The sequence below is a fragment of the Chrysemys picta genome, chromosome 2, assembly GCF_011386835.1.
Source record: "Chrysemys picta bellii isolate R12L10 chromosome 2, ASM1138683v2, whole genome shotgun sequence".
NCBI lineage: Eukaryota > Metazoa > Chordata > Testudines > Emydidae > Chrysemys > Chrysemys picta.
Genome location: NC_088792.1, coordinates 17,880,317 through 17,905,946, shown reverse-complemented (window position 1 = coordinate 17,905,946; position 25,630 = coordinate 17,880,317). Strand labels below are relative to the sequence as shown.

Genomic DNA, 25,630 nt, shown 5'->3' with positions numbered 1-25,630 from the left:
TGTTAGTCTCTAAGGTGCCACAAGTACTCCTGTTCTTTTTGCGGATACAGACTAACACGGCTGCTACTCTGAAACTTGCTAAGAAGAACAGACAGGCCTGTCACCAGAGCTGACCCAGAAAACAGAAGGGTGTGCTGTCTGCCGGGAGAAGATATGGGATGTGGACCTGAGGCTGAAGAGAATCTTAATGGGAGCAGGAAAGAATCCACTGATTGTCCTTCATGTGGGAACAAAGGACACAGCTAGATTCTCACTGGAACATATTGAGGGAGACTGTGCCAGGCTGGGGAAGATGCTTAAGGAAATGGAGGCTCAGGTGATCTTCAGTGGGATTTTGTCTCTGTCCCTAAAGGAGGAGAACAAAGATGAGACAAGATTATGATGATCAACAGATGGCTTAGGCAGTGGTGCTATAAAGAGGGCTTTGGGGTGTTTGGCCACTGGGAGGCATTCATGGATAGAGGACAGTTCTCACGGAATGGACTCCACTTGAATAGGGAGGGAAATAGACTTCTGGGATGGAGGTTGGCAGAAATGACTAAAAGAGCTTTAAAATAGGAACTTGGGAGACCGTTGGGTGATGCTCATGTAATCTCCAGAAGGAGCACACGAGGACGATAAGGCCATCGTGGAGAAACTAAATGAATTCTTTGCACCGGTCTTCAGGGGCGGAGGATGTGAGGGAGATTCCCAAACCTGAGCCTTTCTTTTTAGGTGACAAATCTGAGGAACTGTCCCAGATTGAGGTGGTGTTAGAGGAGGTTTTGGAACAAACTGATAAATTAAACAATAATAAGTCACCAGGACCAGATGGTATTCACCCAAGAGTTCTGAAGGAACTCAAATGTGAAATTGCAGAACTACTAACTGTCGTCTGTAACCTGTCATTTAAATCAGCTTCTGTACCAAATGACTGGAGGATAGCTAATGTGATGCCAATTTTTAAAAAGAGCTCCAGAGGTGATCCCGGCAATTACAGGCCAGTAAGCCTGACTTCAGTTCTGGGCAAACTGGTTGAAACTCTAGTAAAGAACAAAATTGTTAGACGCATAGATGAACATAATTTGTTGGGGAAAAGTCAACATGGTTTTTGTGAAGGGAAATCATGCCACACCAATCTACTAGATTTTTTTTGCGGGGGTCAACAAGCATGTGAACAAGGGGGATCCAGTGGATATAGTGTATTTAGATTTTCAGAAAGCCTTTGACGAGGTCCCTCACCAAAGGCTCTTAAGCAAAGTAAGCAGTCATGGGATAAGAGGGAAGGTCCTCTCATGGATTAGTAACTAGTTAAAAGATAGGAAACAAAGGGTAGGAATAAGTGGTCAGTTTTTAGAATGGAGAGAGTTAAATAGTGGTGTCCCCCAGAGTCTGTACTGGGACCAGTCCTATTCAACATATTCATAAATGATCTGAAAAAAAGGGGTAAACAGTGAGGTGGAAAAATTTGCAGATGATATCAAACTACTCAAGATAGCTAAGTCCCAAGCAGACTGCGAAGAGCTAAAAAAGGATCTCACAAAACTGGGCGACCAGGCAACAAAATGGCAGATGAAATTCAATGTTGATAAATGCAAAGTAATGCACATTGGAAAACATAATCCCAACTATACATATAAAATGATGGGGTCTAAATTAGCTGTTACCACTAACAAAAGAGATCTTGGAGTCATTGTGGATAGTTCTCAGGAAAATGAAGGAAGAATGGACACAGCAACGGAGAAAGGAACAACAGTGGGCAGGAGAATGGACATTAAGAGGAAGAATAGTGCTGATACCAATCAGATATGTGATAGTGGCAGAAGAATGACTGTACCCAATCGGGCAAGGAATGTGGGCAAAGCCAAGCAGCAACAGTTAAGGTGTTTGTACACTGGTGCAAGGAGCCTAGGTAACAAAATGAAAGAACTGGAACTACTGGTGCAGGAAGTGAAGCCACATATTATAGGGATAACAGAAACATGGTGGAATAGTAGTAGAGTATGTGCTGTTCAGGAAAGAGAAATGAAGGCAAAGGTAGTAGAATAGCATTGTATATTAATTATGAGGTAGACAGTAAAGATATAAGAAGTGATGGAATGGATAGGACAGAGTCTGGGCCAAAATCACTTTGGGGAAGAAAGCTATTAGAGGTTCCTCTGATGTAGTGCTTGGGTGTGCTACAGACCACCAGGATCCAATTTGGTTATGGATAGAGACCTCTTTAATGTTTTCAGTGAAATAAATACTACTTGGAATTGTGTGATTATGGGAGACGTTAACTACCCAGACATAGATTGGAGGACAAGTGCTAATAGTAGGGCCCAGATTTTCCTGGATGTGATAGCTAACAGATTTCTTCAACAAATAGTTGCTGAACCAACAAAATGTGATACCATTTTAGATTTGGTATTGGTGAGTAGTAAGGACCTCATAGAAGAACTTGTTGTAGAGGACAGCCTTGGTTTGAGTGATCATGAGTTAATTCAGTTTAAACTAAATGGAAGGATAAACACACATAGATCTGCAAGAAGGGTCCTTGATTTCAAAAGAACAAACTTTAAAAAACTAAGGAAATTAGTTCAGGAAGTGGACTGGACTGAAGAATTAAAGGATCTGAATGTGGAAGAAGCTTGGAATTACTTTAAGTCAAAGTTGCACAAGCTATCTGAATCCTGCATTCAAACTGGAACAGATGCAGAGAAGAGCTACTAGAATGATCTGAGGAATGGAAAACCTACCTTATAAGAGGAGACGCAGAACTTGGCTTGTTTAGCCTAACGAAAAGAAGGCTGTGGGGAGATAGGATTGCTCTCTATGAATACATCAGAGGGATAAATACCAGGGAAGGAAAGTAGTTATTTAAGTTAAGCGCCTATCTGGACACAAGTACGAATGGCTATAAACTGGCCATTAACAAGTTTAGATTTGAAATTAGTTGAAAGTTTCTAACCATCAGAGGATTGAATTTCTGGAATAGTTTTCCGGGGAGGGCGCAAAAAACCTAACTGGCTTCAAGACTGAGCTTGGTAAGTTTATGGAGTATGGTATGATGGTAAGAGCAGGTTGGACCAACACCTGTCAGGGATGGTCTAGAATGATAATACTTAGTCCTGCCTTGAGTGCAGGGGACTGGACTAGATGACCTCTCAAGGTACCTTCCAGTTCTTTGATTCTATGATGGTGCTGCCTACGATGGCAACTGGTCCATTGGCGACTGCCAATAGCAAAAATCCCAAACTGCTGGAGATGGGATACTAGATGGGGAGGGCTCTGAATTACTAGAGAGCATTCTTTCCCAAGTATCTTCCTGGAAGGTCGTGCCCACGTACTCAGGGTCTCCTGATTGCCATATTTGGGGTCGGAAAGGAATTTTCCCCCAGGTCAGATTGGCAGAGACCCTCTGGGTTTTTCTTCTTTCTCTGCCGCATGGGGCCCAGGTCACTTGCAGGTTTAAACTGGTGTAAATGGTGAATTCTCTGTAACTTGAAGTCTTTAAACCATCATTTGAGGACTTCAGTAAGTCAGCCAGAAGTTAGGGGTCTATTTCAGGAGTGGGTGAGGTTCTATGGCCTTCAATATGCAAGAGGTCAGACTAGATGATCACGATGGTCCCTTCTGACCTGCAAGTCTGAGTCTACTGAAAATCACAGGTGAGACTAATTATGTTGTTCAATTGGAGGGATGATTGGGGTACTACACAAAGATCTCCACACACCTTATTTATTATAATGCTGTTTCTTTGGGAGAGCAGATAATGGATAGATTGTTTTCTGTGTACAAAAAGGATATGCACACTGCATGCTATACTGTGTTATACCTGAAGATGGTGCAAGTCGCTCTGTTTTCCCAAATCCTAATGATAAAATGGAAAAAGTTTCGGGTTTTCATGATGCAGCATTTAGAGCTTTCCTCTGATGAAGGCCTCCTAACTATGATAGATCTAAATAGTAAAGCTTCTCCTCAGGTTTTAATCTGAATTTGATTTCTCCCTCAATTTGTTTTAGAATTGCATTGTTTCTTATTTTGGTAACAAGTTGCTGTGAAACTGCTTATTCTGTAATGAGCGCAAGAGCTTATGCAAATTATCAGGATCAGTTAGACAGGTCAGCCTGACAAAGGGCATTCTGGATGAATAGCTTACAGCTGTGTGCAACACAGGCATATTTTTACAGTTTTAGGCTCAAACTACTGACATACATTACTCTAAAGAATAAGCTTCCTTAATATACATTCCTGTAAAATTGATACACATTCTGTTAATTGGCTGTCCGAAGATCACTGCTTTTGCTCAGGGATTCTAAATTTAGATTTCTCTTTGAGGTCAATCAGTACAATCCATAGTGTGTTTCCCTCCCAGCCTTTGAAATGCTACTGTACATAAATATCAGTTATAAGTTGTGTTGTGAAATACTACAACTGTGGGCTTCCCCCCCCCCCCCCCCCCAAATATCTCTATTATCCTGTGTGTGGAACAGCTTCTTCTGATACTACTGGGGCGAATTGCTCCTTGCTATGGGAAACCCAGCAGGGTGGGAGCTAAAGTTTGGGAAATAACCTTGAGGAAGTTTTCTTCCGGATTATTCTGGGGGGAAGGGGCACAGAATTTACCCCTCTCCTTGGAAAGCATTCCCCAAGTCCTCCAGGATCCACATGGATTCCAGGTCAACAGGAGAAGCAGGAACTTTGGTGTGGAAGCTGTGATGTCTTTGGACCTCTGCCATAGTTACCCCCAAGACTCACCCTTTAAGATAAATCCTCATCAAAGAGAGGGTAACATGGAAAGCTAAGGCAATTTTGAGCTTTATTATCTTCCTTTTCTGATCTCTGTAGGATTGGTATGGAGGACAATGGGTGTTCCTCCCAGCAATCTCTCCAGCCCAATCACTCCCAGCCCTCTCCCTGGACCTGTGAAGAACCCTCTGTGAAACCCAGGGAAAGGGGATGGGCCATCTATGTCTGTTTTCTTTTATAATGCTGATGTGTGAAAACATTTAACCACCATTTTCTGCTCGTATTCTCCCCACAAGGTGGATTTGCGCTGCTTATTGGGCTTGTCTACACTAAAAAAAATCATATGTTACTGACGTGTCAGCAATGGGTACAGCTGAAAAGGTGCTATGTATAGTTTAGCTGAAAACACAGACAAAGGCAAGTAATGTCTAGCACTGTTTCAGCTGCACCAGTTACTGGCATCTGTTGTCAGGAATGGGTCATTTTTTAGTATAGACTGGGCCATAATTATTAGCATATTTTCCTTCCAGTCATCTGGAGAGGGCTTCTGATTCATTTCCTGTTTCCATCCTAGCCTCACATTTCCAATATTACCCTGCAGTTATGGGTAGATGAAGTACTTACAACATACCCATGTTCTTTATGTCTATGTATAATTTTAAATATATATATTTTTAAGTCTCTTAAAGTTACCATTGGGCTGTAGCGAGTGACTTAGGGGGAATGGTTCAGAAAACAGAGGTGTTTCTGAATTTGAAATACCTCTTTGTGAGAATAATTTCCAGCTGTTGTATTGGCTGAGAAGGGCAGGCATTGGGTGCCTAATTCCTTCCGATCTTCTGTTTCTTTTCCTCAACATGGGACTGAAATCTTGGTACTTCCTGGAAACCATCAGATATGCTTTTGTTGTCAGCCTAAGACATTAATTCTGGACAACACTTAAATAATTAAGTGACTTCATTTTCTCTTGTCCCTTATGAATGTGCTGTAGTGTTCTTAATTTTTCTTTTCTACATACTTACTAAAAGCAAATATGTAAATTGTTCTTTTTGTAACACTAAAAAGATTGTAGAGAAACTAAGAACTAGCCTTTCTTGGAAGTCTTTAGCAATGGATTGAGAGTCAGTAAAACTTCAAATGAATTTTTTTGCCTCAGCAAGGTTGAAATAGAAACAAAACATTTTGAACTTCCCAGAGTTGATTCACCTTGGTGGAGTTTTCACTGCTACTGCCCTATTGGTTCAGTGGATACCAGTGGTCTTCAGGAGAGAAATCGTTTTACTTGGGAGAAACCACAATTTGAAGATGCAAACAGCTTCCTTTCCTGACAGGTCATGCTGCAAACAACGGTAGAGAAAAATAAAGGATAGAAGTAATAAGTCTTACTCTGCCAATCCCTTTGTGAACAAAATCTATGGTTTGTTTGTATTTTTTATTCTCAGATATTTAGGGCTCAGTCCAGCAAAGCATCTAAGCAATTGCTTAACTTTAATAAAGGAGCCGTCCCCTTGATTTCAGACTGCTTATATGCTTCAAGCCAAGCACTTGCTTAAGTGCTTTGCTGGATCAGGGTCTTAGAGCACCAATCAACATCATATCTATACACTTTTACTGTGTGGTAAGCCATCTTTTTGATGTGTAGTTAAATTATGCCAGGTGCTGCACACACACACTAAGGGCTTGTCTACAGTGCCCTTACAGGCACTCAATGTGGACTACGGAGGGGTGAACTGCAGAGCGTACCAAGTGTTGTGCTCTGACTGTCCTGTGTGGACAAGGCTGGCACAAATTAAAAGGTACCTAGTTCACATTAATGTAGTCCTTTTTGAAAGAGGTGCAGTATAGACATAGCATAAGAGATACTTCCATCCTGAAAAAGTTTAGAGTCTAAATAGGCAAAATAGACAAAGGGTGGGAGGAAATAAGTATTTTACAAACCGGGAAGTGAGGCACAGAGAGCTTAAGTGACTTGCCTGAGTTCACAGAGAGAATCAGTGGCAAAGCTTGAAATTGAACTCACATTTTCTGAGTGCCTGTTCAGTGCTTGAATCACAAGACCACCCATCCTCTCATGTTTATCTAACTCTCTAGGTTATTTTACTACCCACCATGTCTGGTCTCTGTGCTCCTGGAGGATCTCGGTCCCAATGATCTGCTCTTTTAACATGCATGGAACTAAATGTGTGTGCAAGTGTTTCCGAAAGAAAAATCCTACACTTGACTGTGGAATAGAAGCCTAACTTCATTATAAATTAAGTATGTCTGCTTGTGCTCAAATAGAAATGCTCTCTGAAGTTTCCAGAACAAATATTATTTATAGACATCTTCAGATGGGAAGGTCATTATTAAGGCTATGTTTTAGTCATGGGTATTTTTAGTAAAAGTCATGGACAGGTCACTGGCAGTAAACAAAAATTCACGGCCCATGACCTGTCCATGACTTCTACTATACCCCTAACAAAAACTTGGGCTGGGGAGCTGCGGGTGCTCTATGGGGACAGTCCAGGTGTGCTGGGGGGTGGCCCGGGACCCCTGCTGGTGCTGGGAGGAGGTGAGCGGCAGCGGGCGGCCTGGGACCCCTGCTTGTGGCGGGGGAGGGAGCCTGAGTGGTGGCACACAGTCCCAGACTCCCGCTGGTGCTGGGAGAGGGAGGAGAGAGCTGGTGGGTCAGGCAGGCTCCCTACCTGTCTCCATGTGTCCCTGCAGCTCGCAGGGGGAAGGAAGGCCAGGGGGGCTCTGCAGCTCCCATTGCCCGAGAACTGGAGTCAATGGGAGCTTTGGGGGCAGCGCCTGCAAGAGCAGGCAGTGCGCAGAGCCCCCAGGCCACTCTACCTAGGAGCGGCAGGGACATGCCAGCCCCTTCAGGGGAGCCCCCCTGAGGTGAGGGCCACCCTGCCCCAACCCCCCGCCCCAACCCTGAGCCCCCTCCCACACACAAACTGCCCCAGCTGCAGCTGGCCCTGGGGCTGCCTGATCTGCTCGGGCAGCCCTGGAGCCAGCCTCAGTGGGCGCTGCAGAAGTCACGGAAAGTCACAGAATCCATGACCTCTGTGACAGACACGCAGTCTTAGACATTATTCATTCCATGTTGTGTTATCTAGGCTTAAGAAATTAAGCATTAACCTACCTCAGCCTTCCCACCTAGTTTCAAAGCTTTGAAAGGGGTTGTATGAAAAAAATCGGAGGTTTTAACATTCTTGTTCAAGGGGATTCAGTTGTGATGGAAGTTTCCAGAGAAGACCAGAATGTGAATTAAGCTGAATACCTTCAGGGCACACTACCTGATTCTTCTGACAGTCATTTCCACCATAATCAGCATGGAGATCATGTCAATTATAATAATTTTCTACATATATGTAGTGGAGTTGGCCACCTCCCAAGTACCCCGTTGTGCCCAAAGGTCCCTCTGATATCTGGCCTCTGTTTCCCCCCCTCTTCAGGGCCCTCTCCCTGAGTGTCTTTCTGATTCCCAGTACCTCCTGCCTGGAGTTTATCCTTCTCCACAGGGTCTCCCAGCTGGGCTTTTACAGTTTCTCCCTGGTTTGTTCAGGATCTCTCCCAAGCATCCCTGCCTGGAGAACTTTCCTCACCCTCTCCTGCTGACTCAGGATGCTACAGGAGTCTTCTTTCTCCCTGCAAGTGTCTGGGCTTCCCTCCTTCACTGCAACTTCCTGCTCCTTTTATACTGGAATAACCTGATTCCTCTCAGGTAGGGCTCATCCAATAATCAGGGTTGGCTTACTCCAGGCTCTCCAGGCCATATGGCAAGCTGCTGTTAGAATATATATTCTTCTTCTTTAAGCAGAGAGTTCTTGATACAGATTGGGGAGAAGAGTAGAAAACTCCAGCCAGTCCACAAAGGGGCTCACCGTGCAAATCTAACTTATCTGGGGAGTGCTTAGATCAGTGGTCCCCAACCTTTTTCGTCCGGTGGGAGCCAGATGACGAGCCACGGAGGACCGTGGCGGCGGACATGCATCCGCTGAAATGCTGCCGACAAGCAGCAACGTCAATAGGCGTCACCGCCGAATTGCCGCTGACAAGCAGCGTCATTCCAGAGGTGTCACCGCCGAAATACCACCGAAAATCGGTGGCATTTTGGCGGCAACGCCTCTGGACGACACTGCTTGTTGCTGGCATTTCGGCGGATGCTCATCCGCCTGCCAGTACGCGGGCGCACTTAGACGCCCCGGCGGGCGCCATGACGCCCGCGGGCACCGCGTTGGGGACTCCTGGCTTAGATATTATTTTGATAAGCACTGTAAAAAACCCTAAGATAGTGAAGTGTTGGGTAAAAGTGTGTTCAAGAGTATTGTAAGCGGCTAATGTATTGTGATGTATCATTATTGTTTTATTCCCCCTTTGTGGTAGTTTAAACCGAACACTATAGCTGTTAACCATTAAGGGCCCAATCCAACTTCCATTAAAGAGGGAAGGTGGGTGAGGTAATATCTTTTGTTGGACCAACTTTTGTTGGTGAAAGACACAAGATTTTAAGCTTACACAGAATTCTTTCACCAACAAAAGTTGGACTAATAAAAGATATTACCCTCACCCACCTTGTGTCTCTCTAGTATCCTGGGACTAACACAGCTACAACAACACTGACATTAAAGTCAGTAATCAAAGAGAGTCTTTCCATTGACTTAAATGGGAGTTGGGGTAGACATTCCTGACATTTCTAGTAAGCTATTTATACTAGAATTTACTACTGGCTCATAATTACATTTTGTGTGTGAAGGTGTGTGAGTGATTTAAATGCAAATGGGAGTTTTCTGGTGTAAGGAGATGCAGGTATGTACGAAATACTCTACTGCACTTGGCATAAGGCCCAGTTGCCAGGTTAGGAATTACTTTTTTTGCACTGTTAGTCAAATAATTATCAGAATGGATTTGGAGATCTAACGTGAAGGCATTTTGCATTTGTAATTTTACAAAGGTTGACAGGGCTGTGGAAATTGTGTAATATCAAAACTACATTGGAGTCAATGGGTCTGATCTAACTAAATCCTATACTCTTGAGTCTACATAATGAAACTAAGTACTTCTATACTGCTCGTTATTTGGCTAAAGTAAACTCACGTTTGTTTTTCCCAAGGGAAGTAGAGAACAAAGGGGTCACTTTTTAAAACTGGTAATTGGTTTAGGATTTTCTAGATCAGTGAGTAAATTGATTGGGATTTTATTGTGCCTACAGTAATCAACTAGAGGAGGCCAGGTGTCTTTTTAGTCCAAAATACAAGCAGACAAGGAGGGTCTACGTCGTCCTGCTTCTGAAGTGGTGGGCAAACTCCCATTGATGTCAACAAGAGCAGGATTGGACATACAATTGTTTGGATCTGCATCTGTGAATGATCCGCAGACATCAGAATCTTTAAGGAAACCTATTTCATTAACATTTTCTTAATAGGTCCAATATTTTCTAATAGTGTCCATACTCCAGTATGTATGTTGAGAGCTAGTAGCTGTTACCTTCGGTGCTTTGAAGATCAGAGTAAAACTTCCCACTAATTTTCCTTAGCACAGTGTGTGATGCATTAAATTATAGTATGATCTGGCCCAGATCCTATTATAATTTGTTCTCAAAATATTGCATTCTGTGGAAGGGCACACGGAAGGGCACTTCAAACCTCTGGTTGTGCACAGACCATATTTTGCAAGCCAGTGTGTTAAATGTGTTGGGTTCCCCTTCTCCCCCTGAAATAAGAGACAGTAGGTATTTTTTTTTTCAAGTTTGAGGATGCAAGGGCCAGATTTGGGGGGAGCGGGGAGTCAGTGAGATGGAAGGTCACACATAGCATCATATAGTATAAAGCTGTGATTATACATGTAAGCACAACAAGTTCTAATTAATGTTCTTTGCTTATGGGTAAATTTTGAGCCTAATCTCAAGTTTCTTTTTTGGAATGAAGACTTTAACTATGGAGTCAGCCAGCCCGGCTTTACCCTTTACATTATGGGTAATCATCTTCAATTGAAATTCTCTGCAGATTACATTCCTCTTAGCCTGCTTTTCCCTTTGGGGGTTTGACATTATCTAATTAAACAGGTGAGGCAATGCACCTAGTGAAACTTGCTGGAAAGGCTTTTTTTCTTTCTCACTCCCATCAGTAAGTGAATCTAGAAAGGCATATCTTCCTGAGAGCTCTGTTTGCACAATAGGCTAATAATTCCTCTTCCCCTTCCAAGGCTGGTGTTTTTTCACTATCTGGGTGTTCAGTATCTCATGAAATCTAAGCAGGATTTTCAGAACCTAGAGGTATTATTTTTAAAAAAGATTTATTTTTTTTCTGGGCACCATGTTACACCATTTTCTGTCAGAGCTCACCAGTGTTTTGTTGTGAGTGCCTTTTCCCCTCTCATCTCCTAAATAATTCTCATCTTTGATCCATGCAGTACATTTGAATCTGTGCTCGTATCTCACATGTGAAATGGGCACTCGGGTACTGTGGTGATGGGCCATATGAATATCTTGATTTCTAGACAGAACATGTAGAATTGTGTTAGGTGTTTTTCAGCCCTGTCCCTGCTTTCCCCTGAAGCATACCCTTGACTAAGCAGTGAAACTGGATCATGAAGGGTTCCTTTCCAGTCTGCTCATTACAGCTTTTCCTGATGCTTTTTACAGTACACACAAACCAGAAATCTAGGTGCTACTTTCAAAGCATGACCTATCTTGCTTGCCCAGAAGAGCAGTGTGCTGTACGTAACTGTGTTAAGTTATGCCAACTAGAGCTGTATGTGGTACTTGACAACGTGAAATTGTTAGGTGCCCTCCTGTGGGCATAGTGTAGATACGTTCTCTGTATGGCAGGTGGGACTGTTTAGAGTTCATAGAAATGACTTCATTTTTTTTTTTTTGAACTGGCTGCTAATGGACCATTATTTACATTTTTTCCTCTTTGCTCATTTTTAAGTTTAAACAAAAGTAGAAGTGGCTAAAAACACTTTAACCCCCTCCCCCAACAACAACAAAAATAATTATATAACGGTGGTAATTTCTAGAGTTGGCCAGACTGCCAAATCCTGGTCCCAGGTGGAGGTTTTGTCATTTAATTCAGTGGGATCAGAATATGACACTCAATGTAAAGACAGGTTTGTGACAGGTTTATTTATTATATTCACAAACAAATGTCTTGAAATCAGTGGGAGAGTTGCGGGGGATGTCATGCCATTCGTTATTGAAGAATATTTTAACAATTGCTGCTATTTGTGGATCCTGAACATTTCATGAATTCCAAAGGCCAGTGTGACGGGGTGTATAGACCCCAAACAGACGAAGAAGTGCCAGAGAAAACCTGGCAGTAGGGCTAGCCCCACCCCGGTGACCCTGTCAATCAAGTATGAGAGGGACAAGGCCTTTAAAAGAGAGGACGCTGCAGCCAACCTGGGGGAAGGAGGGGTGGTGGAGCAGGGTTGCCCTAAGCAGCAGACTACAGGAGTGACTCCTGAAGCCACAGAGGGAACTCCCAGCTAGGAGACCTTCACCCAAACCCTACGGAGAATGTAGCGAAGTCCCAGGATAAGATGGACAGACTAAGCCTGACTTAGCAGCCCAGCCAAGGATTTCTCAAAATCCACTATGCGTGCTCTGTATCATTGTCAGTGGACTCCTGCCCCCACCTGAAGAGTCCTGGGAAGGGAGTACCCTTGAATGTGTTGGGGCTTGTGACTTTCCTTTTGATTCCCCCATCCGGAGAGACTTAAGAAGACCCACAAAAGGCAGGGCCCCCTCACAAGTAATAAGGAGCTGGGGCCTGTGTCGGACCCAACCAGTATATATAACTGGATGTGGCCAGGTTCTCCCACCATCTGGGGGAAAAACAGCAGGAGACTGCTACAGCCAGAAATGCTGATCAGTGAGAGTGCGTGTGTGTGTGTGTGTGTGAGAGAGCGAAAGAATTGTGTGTAAGGCTTGGTGTCAGAATAGTTTACTTAACCTTAGCATGTGATTTCCATAGTTCTTAATGTTTGTGGTCTTTTAACAGATCTGTTTAATGGTGAGTGAATTGCACTTAGCAACCTTAACTGTAACTTAACAAAAGTCTTTTGTTTAGAACGACATTATTTGCTGCCCCCACACTGGGATGGAAAAAGGCCAAGAGCCAGCTATGCAGGCTTCACAGCAGCTGAGGATTCCCCAGCACTGTCCCTTTAGGGCAGCTTCAAGGTCACTCTTGTGGCCCAAAGGGACTCTAATATGTAGAGCATGATCTAGCCCTAGGCAACTATGTTGAAAAACTGTCGTTATCAAGATTTTTCATAGGGGAAAAAAAAATCACCCCTAAAATAGTACTTTTATTATGAAACAATGGTGACTAAACAGTGGCAAATAACCCCCCATTGTTATTATTTATTATGTAGTTATTTATATTGTGGTAGTGCCTGGAGGCCTGAAGCATTTCAGGGCTCATAGACTTTAGCCAGAAAGAGATGATCATCCAGTCTGACCTGCACATTGCAGGCCAGTGTCACAGCTGGGTCGTGGGCAGCCAGTCGTAGTAGTTGGAGCCAGAGTTTACAGTTACAATGTAGGAATCAAGAGTCAGCTTGGTTGGGATACTGGCAGGGAGGTCAAAAGCAGGAGATAACGTGGAGATCAGACCTATGAGTTGGGAACCAGAGTCAGGGTAGGTCAAGATGCCAGGGGGCCAGAGGCAGGAGACAAACTGGATGGCAGGAACCACTAGTCAGATGCCAGGAGTCAAGTTGTGTTGGAAGGCCAGGAAGTAAACCTGGGAACTCAGGAGCAGATAGTGGGGAGCAGATAGTGGGGAGCAGGAAGCACACAGTGCAGAGCATGGTGGAGCCCAGTTGTTCAGACAGCTTCCTTTTGCTGCTGCTGGCTTAAGTACGGCCAGCAGGCCGATCGGCCACTCTGGGACCCCGCCAACTGGAGCTCAGGGGTGGAGCCTCACACTCAGGCTGGGCTTTGTGGATCTCAGGTTAGCTACTGCCAGCAGGCTGCCAGTGGTGGGTTGGGGTATAGTGCTTCCATGAAACTTGTGGGCCCAGGTTTGAGACCCATGGGGCAGAACAGTCACAGAACCGCACCCAACCACTCCTGTAATAGATCCATAACCTCTGGCTGAGTTACTGAAGTCCTCAAATCTTGATTTAAAGACTTCAGGTTACACCACCATTTACACTAGTGCAAACCAACAAGTGACCCAGGCCCCGCACTGCAGGGGAAGGCAGCCCTCCCTGCCCCCGGTCTCTGTCAGTCGAACCTGGGGGGAAATTCCTTCCTGACCCAAATATAATCAGTTTGACGAAGAGCTTGTGGGCAAGACCCAACAGCCAGACACGTGGGAAAGAATTCTCTGTAGTAACTCAGAGCCCTCCCTATCTAGTGTCTCATCTCTGAATGTTGGAGATATTTGCTAGTAGCTGTTGCGGATGGGCCATATGGCATTGTAGGCAATTTTGTCATACCATCCCCTCCATAAACTTATCAAGCTCAGTCTTGAAGCCAGTTTGATTTTTTGCCACCACTGCTCCCCTTGGAAGGCTGTTCCAGAGTGACACTCCTCTGATGGTTAGAAACCTTTGTCTAATTTCAAGTCTAAACTTACTGATGGCCAATTTATATCAATTTGTTCTTGTGTCAACATTGGCCTATTTAAATAACTCCTCTCCCTCCTGGTATTTATCCCTTTGATGTATTTATAGAGCGCAATCATATCTCCCTTCATCCTTCATTTTGTTAGGCTAAACAAACCAAGCTCCTTAAATCTCTTCTGGTAAGGTAGGGTCTCCATTCTTCCAACCATCCTAGTAGCCCTTCTCCACATCTGTTCCAGTTTGAATTCATCTTTCATATTTTTGTTAAAACATTTAGCAAATGACTGTCCCTGCCCCAAAGAGCTTTTACTCTAAAATAACACAAGACGTGTCCGGTGGATGAGACAAACAAACAGGCAAGATGTAGGGAAGAAAGGTAATAAAATAAAATGTTTTGGCACAGACTAGCTGTGGGCACAATTCTTAGTCAGTAGCAGTAATCAAAATTCACCACCTGCCTGTATGTTACGTCCTAACAGCTAACTTCGAAAATGAATAAATCTAGTTTGGGGATAAGGGGCATTTAATATGAACATTTAATCCACCTTTTCATCTTTTTCAGAAAAAAGCATTGTTACTTCCAGTGGAGACCAAACAATAAAAATGTGGTTCACATCCACAGGGTCAAATTCCGCTCTGTTATTATATAAATCTGAAGTAAAACTACAGTGGATTTACTTTGGGAAGATTTACACTGGCATAGGTAAGAGTAGTATATGGCCATTGAATCCTGAACACATTGGTGTTAATTATACAGGTCAAAAGTTACACTCTTGGGTGCCTAATGCTAGGCCCCTAACCCAGGCTGAGGCACCTAAATAAAGAGTCTGATTAGGTGCCTGATCTAAAGCCCACTGGAATCAGTGGAAATGCTTGCGTTGTTTTAGGCCATTACAGAGATTCTGAGCATTACAGAAGAGTTTCCATTTAGATAACCAAATTTTAAAATATTTTTAGTGCTTCAGAGTTAGTCTATATGCTATGAAGTCAGTGTCAGCTAGATCAAGCCCTTATTCATGAAGAGCCTAATTAACACCCCCTCCTCTTTAAAAAAACAAACTAATTAGTAATAGGGATCATTGCACTTCTGACTTTCACATAGGTTCTGGGGATTAGTATGAGCCAGTTTGTACAGATGTCTGAATTTCATTGAATCAAAAGACCATCCTTCAGAAAAACGTGAATTATTAGCAAATTCTTGGATGGTAGTGAGCAAGGAAAGGCTGGGAATAAATATTCGAGGGTAACCTTTTCAACCATGCAAACAAAGGTAGATAAATGATCAAAGCCTAGCTATGTGGCAACAGATGCTGTTTTTGTTCCAGTAGAAGAGAACATTTTATTTTTTTTCCATGACTTTTTTTTCACGTAAAAGAAAGGAAAGCATCTGAGATCCCTAGAATTGTTTTTAAAAAATAATGAATTTACTTATAGCCATTTGTTTGATATCCCTCTCTGATGGGCCAAACTTTCTGCTTGCCTGGTTGCATTGACTTCAGGTTTAGGCCACAAGAGAATTTGGCACATGGTATCTGAAGATGAAGAATGCATAAAATCATTAGACTACGAAAATGCAGAAGATTTAGTTCTATATTGGACTTTTCATGCAAAAGTATCACAAAACATCTTTACTTTAATCTATGTGGCATTTACCAATACAATCAATGGGAAAAAATCCTGAAGTCATTGGGAGTTTTACCTGAGTACATATGGAAAGCCACATAGTAGCCTTGCAAATGTCTAATATTGAAACATTGCTACGAAATGCGATTCATGTTGCTTGGACCCTTGTCGAATGAGCCTGTAATGTCTATAGGGGTATGGTTTAAGCTACTCCATAAGCTACAGTAATGCAGGAAATTCTCTACCTGGAAATAGTCTGCACAGAGACTGTCTGACCTTTCATCTGAACCACATAAGAGACAAAAAGCCGGTATGATGGACGAAATGGTTTAGTCCTTTCCAGATAGAATGTCAAGCACCACCTCACATCTAATGGAGTGTGGCTGCATTTGAGTGTGGCTGAGGAAAGAATACAGGTAAGTAAGAAACATGGTTAAGGTGAAACTGTGAAATTGCTTTGGACAAAAGCTTTGGATGTGGGGCAGGTCAGGGCGGCACCACCCTTATATAGCCATGGGAGGAGCTACCGGGGCCAAAGGGTATCCCTCATGGGTACGGCTAAGCCTAGTTCTCCAGCTTTGGTGCATGGGGCTCACACACACCTGAGTGAAATACGTGGCTGTGACCACTCGAGGAATTATTCTACTCTGGATTTATCCTGCTGTAGCTGAAATCAAAATCTGGTCCATTGCCCCCTTCATTGCTGCTACCTCCCCTAGCCAGTGCAGGATTTCTTCCTCCAGTGTAAATTTTAGTCTCGTGCTTTGTCTAGTCTATCTTTACATGGTTCAAAGGACAGAGCTTCCACTGCTGCCCTTGGGAAACTATTTCAGATTCTGATATGTTTCACTCTCAGGGGTTTTTCCTATTTTGCCTAAGCTTGATGTTTCTAATTTACATCCCATCACTCTTGTATCACCCAAAGGAATTCATGTTCCCGGTGCAAAGGGCAGTGTTTTCGGAGAGAGATTTGTTATGGGGTAGCTGGGAAGCTCAGGGAAAGTGCACACTGTTTTGATGGTATTTATTATTAACAGGACAGGTCACTGAAATTAAAATCAGATGCAGAGTAAATGGGAGCAAACATGCTGGTAATGAGGTCTGATCAGAAATGAATGAGACTGTTTGTGTCACTAATAAACTAATACCATTTTTTTAGTATGTGTTTCAGTGGAAAATCTATAGTGAGAGTCTTCCAGACAGCTCAGAAAGAGCAGAAAATAAATGAGGGAAGAGATGTTCTTCTCAGTGTTGGAGGCAAAGCAAACAAACTGGCTTATGCACCCAGACAGCATTTCATTTCCAAGAGGCTGATTTTGGGTGTGTGTTACAAGTGTGGGATGTGGTATAAGGAGCTAGCGCCAGTTCACCAAGGGATTACACTGGCTTAAACTGGAGTAACCACTGGCAGAAGATCCCTGAGATTGAATATCTGCTGGTGGGGTTGGTGGAGGTTGTGACAGTGGAAAGTGGCCACAGTCTCTTTTGTGCTGATTCCATGGGCATAGGTGGTCAATGGAGAGGCCTAAAAGGTGGGAAGTTTATGGCCAAGGAAGATGCAGTTTGAGAACATTGCATTCAGCAGCTTTACTGGCAGCTCTAGTTGTAAACTAAAGCAGTGGGAACCCAAATGGATGGAGCAGTGGAAACACATCTGTATGTAGGTTTCATGCATCTGGCCCAGAATTTACAACAGACTTTACTGGAGCTGATAACCAGAGCACGGTAGCCTGATAATAAAAAACCTTTCTAAAGCAGCAGAACTTTGTTTCAGAAATGCAATATTTTATGCTTCTCCTGAGATTTCCACTGACCCTTCCTTTTTGATGTTAGACTGTTCCATAAACACTGAGACAAAGCCTTGTGTATCATTTTACTGAGAGTAGTAAGAGGGATATAGGACTGGAGACATCTGTTTCCTGTGACTAGAGAAGAGATGTAGAAAGTGTGGCCGCCATGTTAAATGACAGCAGGGTCTCTGTCACCTTTTCAAAAACAATGTCTAGGACAATTATCTGCTACTAATAGTTTAAAAAGAAGTAGGAGCAACCAAGACATTCTCATACATCAGGATTTTGGGTGTTCTGAGATGTAGTCTTTATGGTCTCTTACTTAGCTGTTAAATTATTTATTTGGGTAGTGGGGTGTGTGTGTTTGTGTCCCTGTAGAGGAGCGGACTCACCTCTGCGGCGCCTCCTGCTGGTGACTTCCGGGAATTAGCTCGTTCCAGCTCTGGAGCACCCTCTGCAGGCCGGTGATCCTCCTGTCCTCTGGCCCCCGTGTCCCTCCCTGGATCCCGGTGCCCTTGTACCTGGGGTGCTGCCCCTAGCAGTAATCCTTCAGTCTTAGAGTTTCCCCTCCCCAGGGAACCCCACCCCCTATTCCCACCTCGCCTCAGTATAAGGCTATTGCCAGTCATCGTCTAGCCCCACACCCTGGGGCAGACTGCAGTACCAGCCTACTCATCCCTGGCAAGGTTGGGTTTGGACCTGCTGCCTGGGCCTGCCCCTGGGCTGCCCTTCTGCTAGGCTGCAGCCTGGGGCTTTCCAGGCTGGAACTCCCCAGCTCCTCTGCCTTTCCCCAGCCCTGCTCCACTCATGTACCCAGTCTCTAGCTTCCTGCAGCCAGGCCTTTCTCTCTCTGAATGCAGAGAGAAACTTCTTCTGGGCCTCTGGCTCACAGCCTTTTATAGGGACCAGCTGGGCCTGATTGGGACGTGGCCCAGCTGCGGCTGCTTCCCCAATCAGCCCAGGTCTTTCTTTCACAGCCTGCCAGCCCTCTCCCAGGGCTGGTTCCAACCCTATCAGGGCTGGAGTGGGTCACCACCCCGCTACAGTCCCCGAAAGCCACTTGGGTTCTTCCTCATGCACCTGCTAGGCAGGACAGATGCTAATTTCCAACTGTAAATATTGGGGCTGCTCAGTGATGGAGTTCACCAAACCTCAATGGTGCCAGCAGTGTGCCAGGGTTACCGCGCCTCAGAGGCAAGCACTGTAGGTGCTTCAGCAGCTAGGCCTTGTATGCACTAGCCCTGGGGAGTCCCAATAACCACATAGGGTATGTCTACGCTGCGTTCTAAAACCCTTGACAGTGAGTCTCAGAGCCCACGTCTACAGACTCGGATTTGTGGGGCTTGTGCCACAGCGCTAATACCACCTGTGTAGCTGTTGGGGCTTGGGCAGGAGCTCGGGCTCTGAAACCCACCGCCCTTTCCAGGCATCAGAGCCCAAGCTCCAGCCTGAGCCTGAATGTTTACACAGCTGTTTTAGTGCCCTAGCATGAGCCCTGTGAACTTGAGTCTCTGGACACAGGCTCTGAGACTCTCTGCCACTTGTTTTAAAACGCAGTGTAGACATACCATCAAACATGTGGCTAAGGGAAAGGACAAACAAACTAGGGAAATACAACCTAGATGGAGCTAGTATAAGGGTGCATAACTGGTTGGAAAATCATTCCCAGGGAGTACAGTACTTATCATTGGTTCACAATCCAGCTGGAAGGGCATAACGAGTGGGGTCCCACAGGGATCAGTTCTGGGTCCGGTTCTGTTGAACATCTTCATCAGTGATTTATATAATGGCACAGAGAATACACTTATAAAGTTTGCAGACGATACCAAGCTGGGAGGGGTTGCAAGAACTTTGGAAGATAGGATTATAATTCAGAATGATCTGACCTAAATAGGATGAAATTCAATAAGGACAAATGTGAAGTACTCCACTTAGGAAAGAACAATCAGCTGCACACACGTAGAAGTGGAAATGACTGCCTAGGAAGGAGTACTGCAGAAAGAGATCTGGGGATCATAATGGATCACTATTTAAGTACGAGTCAACAATGCAACACTGTTGCAAAAAAAAGCAAACATCATTCTGGGATGTATTAGCAGGAGTGTTGTAAGCAAGACACAAGAAGTAATTCTTCTGCACTACTCTATGTTGATTGGGCCTCAACTAGAATATCGTGTCCAGTTCTGGGCGCTACATTTCAGGAAAGATGTGGACAAATTAGAGAAAATCAAGAGAAGAGCAACAAAAATGATTAAAGGTTAATAAACATGACCTATGAGGGAAGATTGAAAAAAACTGTGTTTGTTTGGTCTGGCGAAAAGAAGACTGAGGGGGGACATGATAACAGTTTTCAAGTACATAAAAGGTTGTTACAAGGAGGAGGGAGAAAAAATATTCTCCTTAATCTCTGAGAATAGGACAAGAAGCAATGGGCTTAAATTGCAGCAAGGACGGTTTAGGTTTGACATGAGGAAAAACTTCCTGTCAGGGTAGTTAAGGACTGCAATAAATTGCCCAGGGAGGTTGTGGAAACTCCATCACTGGAGATTTTGAAGAGCAGGTTAGACAAACATCTGTCAGGGAGGGTCTAGATAATACTTAGTCCTTCCTTGAATGCAGGGGACTGGACTAGAAGACCTCTCGAGGTCCCTTCCAGTCCTACAATTCTATGATTCTATAATTTACTAGGGCTGGCAGGAAAGGGAAAGGTTGTACATCCCCCTAGGGTACAGAGGCTATTAGCAGATCCATCACACAGCTTTGCCTCCACGTACCAGCTTTGTTGCCTTTGGAACAACTGAATTTAAGAATGCTGTTTCGTTCCACTACCACCCAGGGACTCTCGCCAGCAGCAGAGGGGTTAACCACAACGTTAGAAAAGGAAGGGGCCTGTTGGGTGATCTAGATCATTATACCCCACTGCACATGTACTACTGTTTTGTCTGCTCTGATTTTAAAATTAACAAACATACAGTATTTGTGATACATGATTTCTGTTAAACTTTCTCAACTTCTCTCTGGCATTTTCTGTATTAGGATTTTTTCCTTAAAATTTCCCACCATTGCTATCAGTGGTTCAGCTTTACTGAAGTGGCAGCAAGAATGGGAATGCTAATGTAGAGAGGCCTCTGTCTCTCTCTCTTGCCCTCTCCTATGTCTGCGTGTGTCTCACCAAAATCTTGGCGGTTGGGGCAATTGTAGGATGTGATATGTAGAATGTATATTTTAGGTATTAGGACATGTGAAAAGATGCCTGCGTGGCTGGCAGGGTAGAGTTCAATCAGGTGAACAACTTGGTCAGCAACCTGATCAGGTAAACAACTTGGTCTGCAGTCCAATCGGGAAAACAACTGAGTTAGCAAACTAATCTTAGTGTTAGGCAGAAAAGTGTTTATACAATATATAATAAATAACTTTGTAACAATGTATTTAAGGTGAGCAGGTGAATGTGGGTGTGCGCTTGCATTTAACACTATGCTGTGCCTTTTTTTGGTGGACTGATCACTCACTGAAGTAGCAAATAAAGGACATACACTGCTTCAGCTCGAGTCTGTCTGTGAACCCCTGCATTCTGGGTAGTGGGGGAAAGAACTGGTCTACAGTTAGGTACAAAAATCAGGACTTATCTCTCCTGTTTCTAAATTAAGAAGAACATTACTGTAGATAGCTTCTGTTTTGAATATGCTGCTATGGTGGAATTCACAAGGTGGCACCATTACCCATAGGTTTACAAGTTTGTTTTCTTAGCTCATGAACACAGTTCTGTCTTTGAAGAAATGCTGTATTTTCTTTAATTTTGCGATGTGTTGTTTCTGTTTGGGGAAGCTAGCAGCGGGAGAGTTTGTTCTGTCTTCTCTCCAGCAAGAATCATTTCTTGGGGCAGAGTTGCTCTCTGAGAATCAGACACTGGTGTTTGGGCTGAAAGAGAGGATTTGCCCGTGTGCTGTTAGGCCACCTGTGTACAAGGACTGGTCTATGTAGTATAAATGAAAACAAGTTACAGTAAGAAAATATTCAGACTTTGCACGATTCTCCTCACTACTGGGAAACCATTTATAAGGCCCTGAAATGTGCTCCTGCTTGACAGAGGCATGGCAGCATATTATATATGCTTCATGTTGGGAGACTGTTGGAAATATTGCTTGTACTGGATTTTATCATTTTCTTTCATCGAGCTGTAGTTTAATAGAAATGCTTATGCTTTATTCTACATATCCAAATGGGTTCAGTTCCATTTTGCCATTGACTTCAGTGAGGTCAGGATTTCACCCATTCTCGTTAAAAATTCATAGAATATCAGGGTTGGAAGGGACCTCAGGAGATCATCTAGTCCAACCCCCTGCTCAAAGGAGGACAAATCTCCAGACAGATATTTACCCCAGTTCCCTAAATGGCCCCCTTGAGGATTGAACTCACAACGCTGGGTTTAGCAGGCCAATGCTCAAACCACTGAGCTACCCCTCCCCCAGTAGTTACTATGATGCCCACTTTCCCAAGAACTCATGGACACCTAACAAAATGTAACAACATGCACAATACATATATATTTTTAAAAGCCACAATAAGCAATATTAAATCTTGCTGTAGACTGCTTCACAGATGGTAGAGGGAAGGCTGAATGAATTAGTTTTATTTTTGCGATTTAAAATAAAATGGTGTCATTGGGACAAACTACAGAGGGGCTAAGTCTTTTTAACAATCATGGATATAAACAGATTCTCAAAACCTTTCCACGTGCTGTCGTATCATTCCTTACACATCTCAAAAAGATTAGCTTTAGTAAGAGAGGGATAGAAGAAATAAACTAGCTAACGTTCCTTTCCAGGCTAGGACTTAATTTTTATTTTATAAAGACCAAAGCCTAAAATAGGCTGAATTAAAGATAACGTATCAGAGGGCTCTTAAAATAAAGTCATTGATGTTAAATGCAGACACACAAGCAAATCCCAGAATTGAATGAACATCAACATTTTTTGTTAAACTGCTGCCTGCAGTTTTTGCCACTTCTTAGATACCATATAAAAGAAAATGCCCAATGTCATCAAAATACTCAGAATTTACTTTCTCATCCTTCCAGCCCGTGCAGAGCTTGGCCATAAATAACACCTCTGAATCTACTTCCATGTCCAGAAAGTCAAATGCCAGAGCGAGAAATTTCCCTCTGTGGGCTTATGACTGGGAAAGTGTGTGGAGCTTTGATTCACCAAATACACACCACTTTCTTTTCCCCATACCAAGTTAAGGAGACGTTCCTTATCCTTCCCTGTGGCAAATCCTGTACTGGCCACTTCCAGATGTAGCGGGAATTGGAAAGGCTTTCATGCCATGTAAAGAAAGGACACATTTTTTCTATTATTTGTATTATGTAAATGCTCTGAGGCCCCAAGCAGGACTGGAGCCTGTTGTGCTGGGCACTGTAAATAATTCTAAAACAGTCTTTGTTCTGACGAACTCAGTCTAATTGAAAAAAAACATAGCAGGTAGTTGTAGGATACAGTGGAAGTGGAGGAGAGAATGGGAAAACTAGAGCAATTCATTATTAATTATTTGCATTACAGTAGTGCCAAGAGGCCACAACCAAGATCAGTGCCCTATTGTGGTAGGTGCTGTATATACATGGGAGACGATCCCCCAAAGAGCTTGCACTCTAAATAGACAAGACTGACAAATCTCCCTTGGAAGCAGTAGAGCTCTTCACCTTGTTTGATAAATGACACAAGCATTGCTCCATTTTAGCCTTAAAGGAAACTCATTGAGGACCATACAAAGTGCTTTCCCCCACAAGTTCTTGTTTGCTTTGTGGACAGTTGTTACCAATACCTAACCAACTTCCAGAAAAGAAGGTTGTGAAGTTACAAGCAGAATTAACCTCCTTCCAGGCAACTTCTCCACATTTGGGAATCTGAATCTCTCCTTTGGGTCTCAAGGAGTTAAAAATGTCTCAGAGGAACCTGCCTCCTTCCTAGCTTTAGGTCAAAGCTTTGGAGTCACCTCCAGAAAAAGATATCTCAAAGTACTGAGTCAGTTAACAAGGGAATGAGGTCTCAGATAAGCTTACAAGGAAAGCTGCATCTCAGTATACAAATCTCTCGTCTCAAAACACACAATCCACTGTGCCAGCACAGAGCAAATTTAACACTGTACTGGTAGAGGTGTACATTGTAAGCTCATGGGGGTAAGAACAATGCCATTGTTATACACCTCTACCCCGATATAACGCTGTCCTTGGGAGCCAAAAGATCTTACCGCATTATAGGTGAAACTGCGTGATATCGAACTTGCTTTGATCCGCCGGAGCGCGCAGCCTCCCCCCCCCCGAGCACTGTTTTACCGCGTTATATCCGAATTCCTGTTATATCAGGATAGAGGTGTATTTGGAAAGTGACTAGCACATTGTGGCACTTGCCAGAAACAAGCATAATATTAATCAATGGGACAAGTTGCTACTCCAGTAACTAAGTGACTTGTGAGCAACGAGGTTCAAACGAAGCTAAATTAGAGCAAAGCCCAGTAAAACTCCTTACTAAATGCAGGATGGTTACCTCTCTGCTTGTTATCAGGGCTGGTGAGAGGAGATACAGATGGGATAGCTAAGTGTAGTGAGGATTTCTCACAGGTAATACTCCCCAACCCCCATATGGGTGTATCTCTGTATGTGCCACATGGCAGCCATAAGGTAATGGGATATTGGCTCAATGACAAAATGTTGCTGTGAGGGAATGGGCTGGTGGTGCAAGTAAAGGACTCAGAGTTGAGGGATCTGGATTCTGTTCTTGGCGGTACCACAGACTTTGCAACCTTGAGTAGAATACTTAACCTCCACAAGCCTCAGTTTCCCTATCTGTAAAAAGGGACAAGGAGACTTTCCTACATCATTGGGATGGTGTGAGGATTCATTCATTAATTTCTGCATGGTGCTTTAAGATACTTCTATGGCAGGTACTATGGAAGTGCAGGGCATTAGTAGATTGGTTGTTTAACAAAGCGTTAATTTTTTAGCAGGTGACTATAAATAGGGGGCCCGCAGGGAGGGTGCAAGGAGGAATTGCAGAGGGCAGAACACTGACTGCCTAATGCTGTAACTCAAAATAAAGATAAGCTGAACTTTCCTTATCTGTGCTGCACTCTGCTACAGTAGCTCATGTTACATCTTTTAATACACTGAGGGGATAAAACAATCAATTTGATTTAGATGCATATTAGGTGGCTAAAATTTCCAGGCCATAAGATTCTCCAATGCTACTGCAGCCAGTAGGGCTGTCATGTGTCTGGACAGTAGGGCTGCTGCCATCTGAACTGCTCCTGCAATAATCCACTCTGAGCAATTTACTGAGGACGAGAGGATAGACTCTCCAGTGACTTTCCCATTTGCACTCTCTGCAGATAGGCAGGTAATGGGTATCGACACAGGAGGAGTATAAACAGAAGAGAAACTGGGAGGCCTCTGAATGACCTTAAAAATCTACAGGGAACTAACTAGACCTGCATGTTTCTTTTTGGACTTTTAATTCCCTTACTGGTTAATAGGGGGAGAGGGGGCCAGAAATAACGTGTCTGACCTGTTCATGGGAAGTCTCCCATAGAGCACTTTCACAGAGCTGTTCATTTGAGGCTCTCAAAGAGGGTAAGTGTGTTGCCCGTGGTCTCACAGTGAGAACATTAGCCAAGCTGAGAATACAACCCAAGTTTCCTGATTCCTAGTTCAGTGCCCTGGTCGTTGGAGCAGCACTGCCTCCCTTACCTTCCCTCTCCCCATCAGTATTTTATTAAGGCTGGAAACAACCTGCATGAGTTACAGCAGTACATGGCTGGGAGCAATAACTTCTATTCATGGCTTTTAAGATAGAGGTTTTTTGACAGATATTTCTGTTCTAGTCACATGCTTGTGATTAATATGACAGTCAGAGACTTGCCAAGTCTTTATTGCTAGCTGCCAAGGT

At 43.7% G+C, this 25,630-nt stretch overlaps 1 protein-coding gene across 19 annotated transcripts in view; it reads left to right on the top strand.

The window, feature by feature from the left end:
* The window catches only part of PRKAG2 (protein kinase AMP-activated non-catalytic subunit gamma 2), a 403,066-nt gene that overhangs the window by 127,880 nt on the left and 249,556 nt on the right, over nt 1-25,630 (top strand). The window lies entirely within an intron of this gene.